Source organism: Tachypleus tridentatus, chromosome 13 (assembly GCF_004210375.1).
Source record: "Tachypleus tridentatus isolate NWPU-2018 chromosome 13, ASM421037v1, whole genome shotgun sequence".
Lineage (NCBI taxonomy): Eukaryota > Metazoa > Arthropoda > Merostomata > Xiphosura > Limulidae > Tachypleus > Tachypleus tridentatus.
In genome coordinates this window covers 274,860,621-274,870,368 of record NC_134837.1, presented here as the reverse complement: position 1 = coordinate 274,870,368, position 9,748 = coordinate 274,860,621, and the positions used below count along the sequence as shown (strand labels likewise).

The 9,748-nt window shown below is 31.9% G+C and overlaps 1 long non-coding RNA gene across 2 annotated transcripts; it reads left to right on the top strand.

Moving 5' to 3' along the window:
- Positions 1 to 3,663: 3,663 nt before the first annotated feature.
- LOC143239287 (uncharacterized) lies at positions 3,664 to 6,020 on the top strand. Of its 2 annotated transcripts, none has more exons than XR_013021102.1 (3): positions 3,664 to 3,782; positions 4,404 to 4,473; positions 5,799 to 6,020. It is a non-coding gene; the product is annotated as an uncharacterized LOC143239287 (long non-coding RNA). The 2 variants fall into 2 exon arrangements; XR_013021103.1 differs by having other exon boundaries at positions 3,720 to 3,782; positions 4,392 to 4,473.
- The last annotated feature ends 3,728 nt before the right edge of the window (positions 6,021 to 9,748 follow it).

The window sequence follows — 9,748 nt, the reverse complement described above, 5'->3', positions numbered from 1 at the left end:
GCTATTTTTCCAAGAGATTTTTTTGTTTGTGCATGAAAAAAGTTTAGCTAAATATAAAAGAAAATGCAAAGCTCAACCCTGTTAAACACCATATAATACCTTCAGCTACAAACGTCTGTGTTATCCTGTCTGTTAAACACCATATAATACCTTCAGCTACAAACGTCTGTGTTATCCTGTCTGTTAAACACCATATAATATAATACCTTCAGCTACAAACATCTGTGTTATCCTGTCTGTTAAACACCATATAATACCTTCAGCTACAAACGTCTGTGTTATCCTGTCTGTTAAACACCATATAATATAATACCTTCAGCTACAAACATCTGTGTTATCCTGTCTGTTAAACACCATATAATATAATACCATCAGCTACACACATCTGTGTTATCCTATCTGTTAAACACCATATAATATAATACCATCATCAGCTAAACACCTTCAGCTACACGTCTGTGTTATCCTGTCTGTAAACACCATATAACCTTCACCATATCCTGTCTGTTAAACACCATATAATACCTTCAGCTACAAACGTCTGTGTTATCCTGTCTGTTAAACACCATATAATACCTTCAGCTACAAACGTCTGTGTTATCCTGTCTGTTAAACACCATATAATACCTTCAGCTACAAACGTCTGTGTTATCCTGTCTGTTAAACACCATATAATACCTTCAGCTACAAACGTCTGTGTTATCCTGTCTGCTATATCGTGATGTAAAAGTTCAAATAGGAATTAATAATATACTCCTCATAAACACTGGATGTAACTTTTCGGACTTCCGTATATTTTGATTTCTCATGATGTCTCTCTGAATTCCGTGTAAACAGACATTAATGGTGTTTGACAAATGTGTAGAGAAACATGAAGGGGGAGGTCTAGAAATTTAATGTACAAAACATTCCTTTAATGGAAATTTCCCCCCGCAGTGTGTGTAGCGCAGATAATATATTGCTCCCCGCTAATATAGCGGTATGTTTACGGATTTACAACGTTAACATCAGGGGTTCGATACCCCTCGGTGGGCTCAGAAGATAGCCCGATCTTAAGAAAACACACACCCACTCACAGACCCATCAGGTGTAATTTTGTCGGTGGTGGAAGAAAAGTCTACACCCTTGTTCTTGTATCATTACCTCAGGTTATGAATGTCTCACAGTTGGACTAAACCCGGTATATTCCGACAGTTAGGAAGGTAGGTGGATTTTTACAAGCTGTCTAAGATTTCAAAAGTAGGGACAGCTCGCTTCGTACGAAATTAACAAATGAAAAACATATTAGTGCACTAAGACTCTTACAGATGGCGGAATTATCAAAACAAAAACACTAATTAATAATGTATCGTTTTTTATATTGTTTAAGGTTTTTAAATAATCGAATGACACTTCAATTTTCGTACTGTCCTCTACCTTTTAAAAAGAAATTTTTGAAGTTAACCTAAGAAGTTTTGACGCTTTTAAGTTTCCAAGATGGTAAATTCTAGAGGCTTATACAATATTTACAACAATTGTTAGATTTCTACAAAACATTTCAAAAGCAATTTCTAGTAAAATATTTTATTCGGAATTTTTATCATTATGTGAAAACAGAAATAACAAGTGGCATGTGATGTGTGAAGTAAATTATCGCGCTAACAGCTAAGCAAGACAGGATTGAATCAGTTATTAAAACTAAATTATTAGTAGGAACAAAAAGTGTTAGGAAAGTTTTATTTTTGGTAAATGTTAAATTTAGATGCACATCATGGTTCATATTATAAGTACTATTGTATATTTTTAATATTCACTGCTTGTGAAGATTTTCTTGTTTCGTACCAATAAAGATATATATACCATGTTTTGTTACTGTGACAGAACAGTATAAATATCTGAACACTTTGTTTGTTACAAGAACAAAGTCACAATGGTGTTTCTGTTGTGTAACTACTTAAACTTATGCTGTACTCCAGGGAGCTGTGTGTAGGTGTTGAGTCAGCCGTTTTAGAATTTAGCTTCATGAATTAAAAAAAGGCCCGGCATGGACAGGTGGTTAAGGCGTTCGGCTCATAATATCAGGGTCGAATCCCCGTCGCACCAAATGTGCTCGCCCTTTTAGCCACAGGGGCGTTATACAGTAACAATCAATCCCACTACTCGTTGTTTAAAGAACAATCTAAGAGTTGGTGGTAAGGGTGATAACTAGCTGTCTTCCCCTTAGTCTTACACTACTAAATTAGGGACGGCTAGCACAGATAACCCTCGTGTAGCTTTGCGCGAAATTCCAAAAGAAACAAGCGACTGCCGACCTATTTTTATTATACACTAGTTTGATCATTACAGAGATATTATGCTATATGTTCAACAGTTCTATCACGTATTGTTAATGTTAAATATGCTCTTATCACGTATATTGTTATCAATCTAATTATTGTTGTGTATAACGTTAAAAAATCAATCTTTGTGATGAGAGTTTTTTTTCTGAAGTGAAGAGTAGTTTGGTTCCCTGATAAGCGCGTGAGAACAGAATGTCCTGGCTCACGGTGTTTTTTCACACGTTCTATTCCTGGGTTACTTTGAAATCTTGCCACTTAAAACCAACGTTTCAACGTTACTTTCATAGTTGTTTACAAAAATCTTCACCTGAGCCACTACGTAACTGAAGATATTAAAATATTTTTGTTTTTTATTTCCACACAAAAACAACAACAAAATGATGAGAAACTTTGTCCTCTGAGAACCTCATAAGAAGAAAATTTCGTAATCTCTAAATTTTCTAAATATGTACAAGTAAAGAAGACAACAGATTAACCATAATAAATAATTGGATAAGAGTTTCACATGTTTGGAACTGTAGTGTATCATAAAACTGTACAAATGACTTCTGTCATGTGACAAACAAGAGTATGTCGTCACACTGAACTAAGTGTATGTATACCGTCCTGATACGGCTAGGTGGTGAGTGACTCGAATTCTTTAGGTAACGAGTATGAATCCCCCACTCATGAAACTTGTTTGCCCATTCAGCCAAAGATGCGTTATAAGTAACGGTTGATCCCAGAATTTGTAAATAAAAAGTAACTAACAGTTGATGGTGGATGGTGATGGCTATTAGCCTTCCTTCTTATCTCACTCAGGTAACTTAAGGACGGCTAGCGCAGATAATTCTCATATAAATTTGTGGGAAATTTAAGTCAAACAAAGAAACAAAGAGCGTGTCAACATAATTAGGATATAAAAATCATTTAGTTAGCCTGTATACTTATGGTTAAATAAGAGAAATGTCTCTATAGACACCTGTGTATTCTAAAGTTAAAATAACTACGTTTTACTTATAATATCGCACATCGAGGCTCGTTTGTTCTAATGTTACAATAGCTACGTGTGTTCCACACGATTTATTGATCTATAAACCATTTGTGAATATCCATGAAACACAACTACTTACATGTTACTATCCATTCTACCCTAATCACACAATTTCATTACCACTTACAGTTTTAAAGTCTTTCCACCACTACATGAGCCGCTTCAACAGAAATGTATCACATGTAAATAACAAATAATCACTCACAGCTTCCTATTGGTTCAATCTGTCTCTCTACATGTTTCTATAATATTGTAATATATTCTTGACGTCAACTGTTACTGGAATCATTCTGATTGGTTGTGATGTTCTCAGAACTGTGCATCTCATTAAAAATACGACTATATAAGCTGAGTATCAGGACCCTAGTCTAACTGTATATTTACACTCCAATAAAACGTAGTCGAAGTGCCTAATAATTGAACACTCCTTGGTAATATAATTTTTATATCTTGTTTGAGAGTATTTCTTTATAATAGTAATTATAATGAATATTAAACTAAGTACAGATCTTAAGTACTTATTTGAATAATTATTTTTATCATGTTAACACAAACTAATATTTTGTTTTCATTTCATAAGTTGATATTTTACCGCAGTCATGGTAACTTCAACGTTTTTCTATTCATTGTTAAACTTTAATTCTGTGTGTTTTCGTTGATCGGTTTGGTATTGTTCTAGATATAAACTTTCTTTAATAAAGAAGTTTTTACTTTCATGTTTTATAAAGTTCGAGAAACCTCCAAGAAAAGAGAAATTTCAATATAAAATCATTTTTGTTGTTAAACGGTATTTACAAAATGTAATTTTTATCATATAGGAATCTTTCATTAGATGTTGTCCAGTTATTGTAATGGTTTTAGTGTCCCTGTGATAAATCGGGAACTTGTTTCTTCTGTAACTCTCAACTTCCGTTCATAAAAACTACCTCTGTTATCATATATCTGGAGCTAGTAAGATATAGAATTCATGGGCTGTACTAAGTGTCGATCTTTTATTTTAGGCTTTGTTAAAAGTCACATTTCTCTAACTGTATTAATACTGATTTTAACAGATCAGAAAAATGAAGACTACAACAATTATTATACTTCTGATGTTTACAACACTGTTGGAATCAACTCCAGGTGAGAGGATGAATTCTTTAACACTGAATTCATACAAACAGTTTAAATGGTATGATAGAAATATCAATTATAAGTTACGTTTGTCTGTATCGTTTAAGAAACTGCCACAATGTTTATTTCTTGTTATTAACGGAGGTTTGTAACATAATATTTAATGAAGGTAAGTTTATAACAACGACGTGTATCCAAACATTCGAATATTGTCTATCATGAAAGAATGTAAAAAACAATATACTTCTCTTGATGACTATATATTTCACAACAATTTAAAGTGAGAAATAAAATTATTTCAAAATGATTACATGTGTGAAACAGCAACGCAGGTTGACACAACCGTGCATTTTTACAAAATTTGTTCTTATACCTTTTGAAGTAAATATTTTAATTTAAATTGCATTTGTTGCTACAACTGAATATCAAATTGATAGTAAGTAATATAGATAATAAAGTAACAGATAATTGTTAATTAACTAGTGTACAAAATAATAATTACATTAATACGACAGCTGTTTATATGATTGATCTTGTGCTGTGGTCGTGTTTGTTATGACATACAATCCACAACCGTGAGAACAATATACCGTATTTTATACAATGTAATACGCACATTTTTTTGTTTATATTTCTCATGAGTGTCTCAAGACAAAGGTGATGAGTTAAGACAAGAGGTTAACTTGGGATCTACTCAAATCGGCCTCTCATACAGATCATAATGTCACTACTTACTAACTACAAGTATCTTCAGTAGTATAAAACAATTGAACTAATATTATCGATATACTGTGGAATATATTATGTCTTTACTCAGTAAATTGAAGAAAATCAATCAAGGACATATTAAAGTGTTGGTTGTAAAGTCAATTTTTTATTAGAATTCTCTGTCACAAATTAGGGTTCGTCTTCCACGCTGTAGCCTCTAATTGAGGCGTAAAATACAATATTTAGTGTATAAGGTAAGCAACGGAGAATCACTTGAATGTGATTTTGCAGATAATTTTTATGTACTTTTAGTGACGCTACGGAAAGTTGAAATTTAATATAAGATACTGTTCTAGAAACAAAGTAGATTGGTTTAAAGATTAACAATAGATTTTACTGACAAACTCGTTAAATAACGTAACTGTTAAATATGACTATTTTTTGTGACGTGTTCTGTAACATCAACGGTTGATCTTGATATTGACGTAATTTTAACAGTTTTATGAATATAATGTTTATTAGCTAGGCTTCACAAGTAGATAAACAGTGACGATTAAAAATTCATTATAAAATATTATAGGTGATATATATTCTAATGACGTTACTTTGTTTACTACCTGAACTAGAAGGGAATTTCCGAGATGACATCGCATGTCCAACAAATTTTGTTCATTGTGATGTTCCTCCTTCATATTGTTGTCCTAGTGGTAATATAGTTGGAGTTGGAGGTGGTTTTGGAATCTTTAACTGGAACCCTGTGGTTTAAAGCGTAGAAGGAAGCGATATATTCTGAGGATATTTTAGTATCCATATGTAATTTTGTTATCAATAAAAATAAATAATTCTTGTTTTTGCTTGTTGTTAAACACAAAGCTAAGATCTACCTTAGTTCAAAACACTCAGGGAATCGAAACCCGGAATTTAGTAATATAAGTTCTCCACCTTACCAGTTGCTCAACGGAAAGTGTGTGTGTGTGGCTAGAATATTAATACTGTTAATATTCTAATTAACAGTATTCTATTAATAAGCTTTGTGTTAAGTTAAATGAATCAAAACTAAGGACTGGGTTAAAAACAGGAAATCAACACCTCTGATATTTATTTGTTATAACCAGAAACAAGCCAAGACAGATGTAAAAAATGATATACAAATTGAAAAAAAATGTGTAGAGACTAAAATGTGGGATATAAAATGTACTCTATATTTTGGAGGTGACTGAGGAACCTTACATCTGTCATTCTTATCCTGCATTCACCAGTCTCGCATAAAGTAATAAAATATAATAATAGTAATAGAGATTAAAGTAATATAAACTAGAAGAATGAGATGTCGGTGTTCAAACGACATATTACATATTAAGAATGGTTAAATATCACATTTTGTAACACATTTGTAATTAGTTTGTTGGTTCGGTTATGTAATAGTTTATATTAGTTGTCTTCCACGTACGTTGAAAGGTATTAAATCAATAATTACACAAATAATGAAATTTAACGTGTCAAATCAAGATAGTTTTATCTGGAAATTTTTAACATGTTTCGGTTAATATTTTTGGAAACTTTCCAATAATTTGGTAAAAAGTTCACATGTTCTAAATCATCAAAACTTTAATTCTGATGTTCATTTGGTCCCCCACTCGAAGTTAATTTAGCTGAAAATACAAATCTAATAATATTGAATGTGTTTACCAATTCTGTATTTGATTAAAATATAAGAAGTCAATATTTGTTGAGTTAAATTTCTTCACAAAAATTAGCTTCCGTCTGGTGTGTAGGAAGACAACTCTTGAAATAATAATTTTTGTCAATGATAATAACACTATGATGCCTGTCTTTGTATCTCAGAACGGCTACTATGGGTATCAACACTTTTATTGATAAGAACAACGTTTCCTAGGTGATCTTCAGGTTAAGAGAGAATATTCTACTTTGTAGAACGACCGCTTATTACAACAAACAATTGTTGTCAAAGAAAATTTTCTGTTTAATTAGTTCGGTTTTGGCGCAAAATTACACGAGAGCTATTTATACTAGTCATTCCCAATTTTGCAACGTAGGACTAGATAATTACTCAAAACTCTTGGACTACTCTTTTACCAACGAAAAATGCCCAACATGGCTGAAAGAGCGAGCATGATGGGTGGGATAAGGAATCGAACCCGCAACCTTCAAATTACGAGTCGATTACCTTAACCACTAAATCTCAGGCTTTTTAACACCAAAATTAAGTTGTAACATACAATAAGTATTAGTTTTTTTATTCAAAATTTGTAATATAACTCCTAATTAAACGTAATTCTATTTTGAAATCAATAAAATAATTAAATCCTTGAACATTATGTCTAATCAGATAAACGAATATTCGAAATAATGGTACTGGTAGTTTAGTGTTAAATATTTCTAAATGTTTATCTGATTTACGATATTCTATTTCTGTCTATTATGTTGGATGTATTCTGTTTTCAGAGGTACTGGCATTTAATCTATTGATGTTGCTTACAAATGGAAGAACTATTGGTCAGTTTGGTTTCAAACTTCTACTAATAAATAGTATTATTTATTCTACTAAAATTTACTACAGACCATTTCAAAGATGTTTTCTCAAAGGTATTTCTAACTAATTCGAGTTACAGATTTAGTTAAGTACAGAAGAAAATGCCAGCCTCAACTCTACATACTTAAAAGCTGACACCAATGTACTGTTCGTACTGACTGTCATGTATAGTATGGCTTCATCAAATATGAAACAATCAGCAACGGAAGTTCATGTTATACTATGGGATATTTCGTTACATAAAAGTTCAAACAGGAATTAATAATATACCGCTTGTAGACAGTGAATGTGTTCAGATGTGGAAAGACGGAAGATGGGATGACTGGAAATTTAATGTAATGCACAAATCTTTCCCTCAATGGATATTTTCTCACAGACCCATCACATGTCGATGAAGGAAGAAATTCTCTACACAACTGTCCTTGTATTATTACCCAGGTTACACAATTGTCATTGTATTATTACCCAAGTTACACAACTGTCCTTGTATTATTACCCAGGTTACACAATTGTCCTTGTATTATTACCCAGGTTACACAATTGTCCTTGTATTATTACCCAGGTTACACAACTGTCCTTGTATTATTATCCAGGTTACGCAACTGTCCTTGTATTATTACCCAGGTTACACAATTGCCATTGTATTATTACCCAAGTTACACAACTGTCCTTGTATTATTATCCTGGTTATATTTATCCAACAGTTGGTCTAAATGTGTTTCATTCTGATGGTTAGGTTTTTCATGTACTATCTGGAATGTATACATGTAATCATAGTGTTATAACTAAACTTGACAAATGGTATCGAATTAGAATATATAACTGAATTTTACATAATATGTTATCCTGAAAACAATAAAGAAGATTGGTTTAGAAACAAATAGAAGGAGGTTTTTATTGACGAACCCAAAACTAACGAAAGTGTGAAATAATATTATATTTTGTGATGTGTTCAGTATCATCGTTGGTTGACCTGAGTACTGAAGTAATTTTAACAGTTTTATTGAAGTGATGTTTATTAGCTAGGTTCACAAATGGAGAAAGAGTGACGAATAAAATTCATTATAACACAATGACAAAGGATTTCATAATACTTATATATTATTGTCATGAATCAATATGTTTATTTATATTTCATATAACATTATGGAGTCAGTATTTTGTAACACGTAATTACAATATTTATGATAATACTGAAAACTGAATGTCAACTTTACTCATAAATATAATTTAAAGCAGTGCCATCTACTGTAAAAGCAGCGCCACTTACTGTAATAATAGAGAGTTTCTTATTTCATGAAATTAAAGCTGAACGACAGAATATTTTATTTCTCTGATATGACATAACGATAAAAATATGTTGTTTTTTCACAAGAATAAAGCCACACTGGTCTATCTGCTTTGTTCACTTGTGAATAATACACCGCATTTGAACGTTGTAACTACATAAACTTACCGCTATGCCATAGGAGACTATGTGAAGACGATGGGTTAGCTGTTTTAGAATTTAGTTTCATGAATTAAACAAATATTAGAAGTAAAACGTGTGTATTGAACCCATCGTTGATTCTTAACGACAACAGAGACACTTAACGACTTGTGAATGAAAAAGGTTTGAATGAAGACAAAAAACAATTCATATCATGTGAAGAAACACTAAAGCTGATATTGAATTACTTAACTCTGGGAAGAGAGCGATTGAAGAACAATACTTAACGTAACACTGATAACTTTCCACGCTTACATGGTAGATTCTAGAAGTTAATAAAGTATTTACAAAACCAACAGATTTTTAACAAACCTTGTTGTTTGGAGTTTATCGCTGAAGGACCTAGAGTAGGAACTGAAAATAGTTTACACATGGAAACGTTTCTTCAGACACTGACCATATTTATATAATTCGACATACATAAGTGTGAAATAGTACATTTTAAAGGATTTGTGAGTTTTCATTTACTGAACCAAATACAGTGTAATGTCTTATAATGGGTAGCAAGTTTAATGTGTTATTATTATACGGAT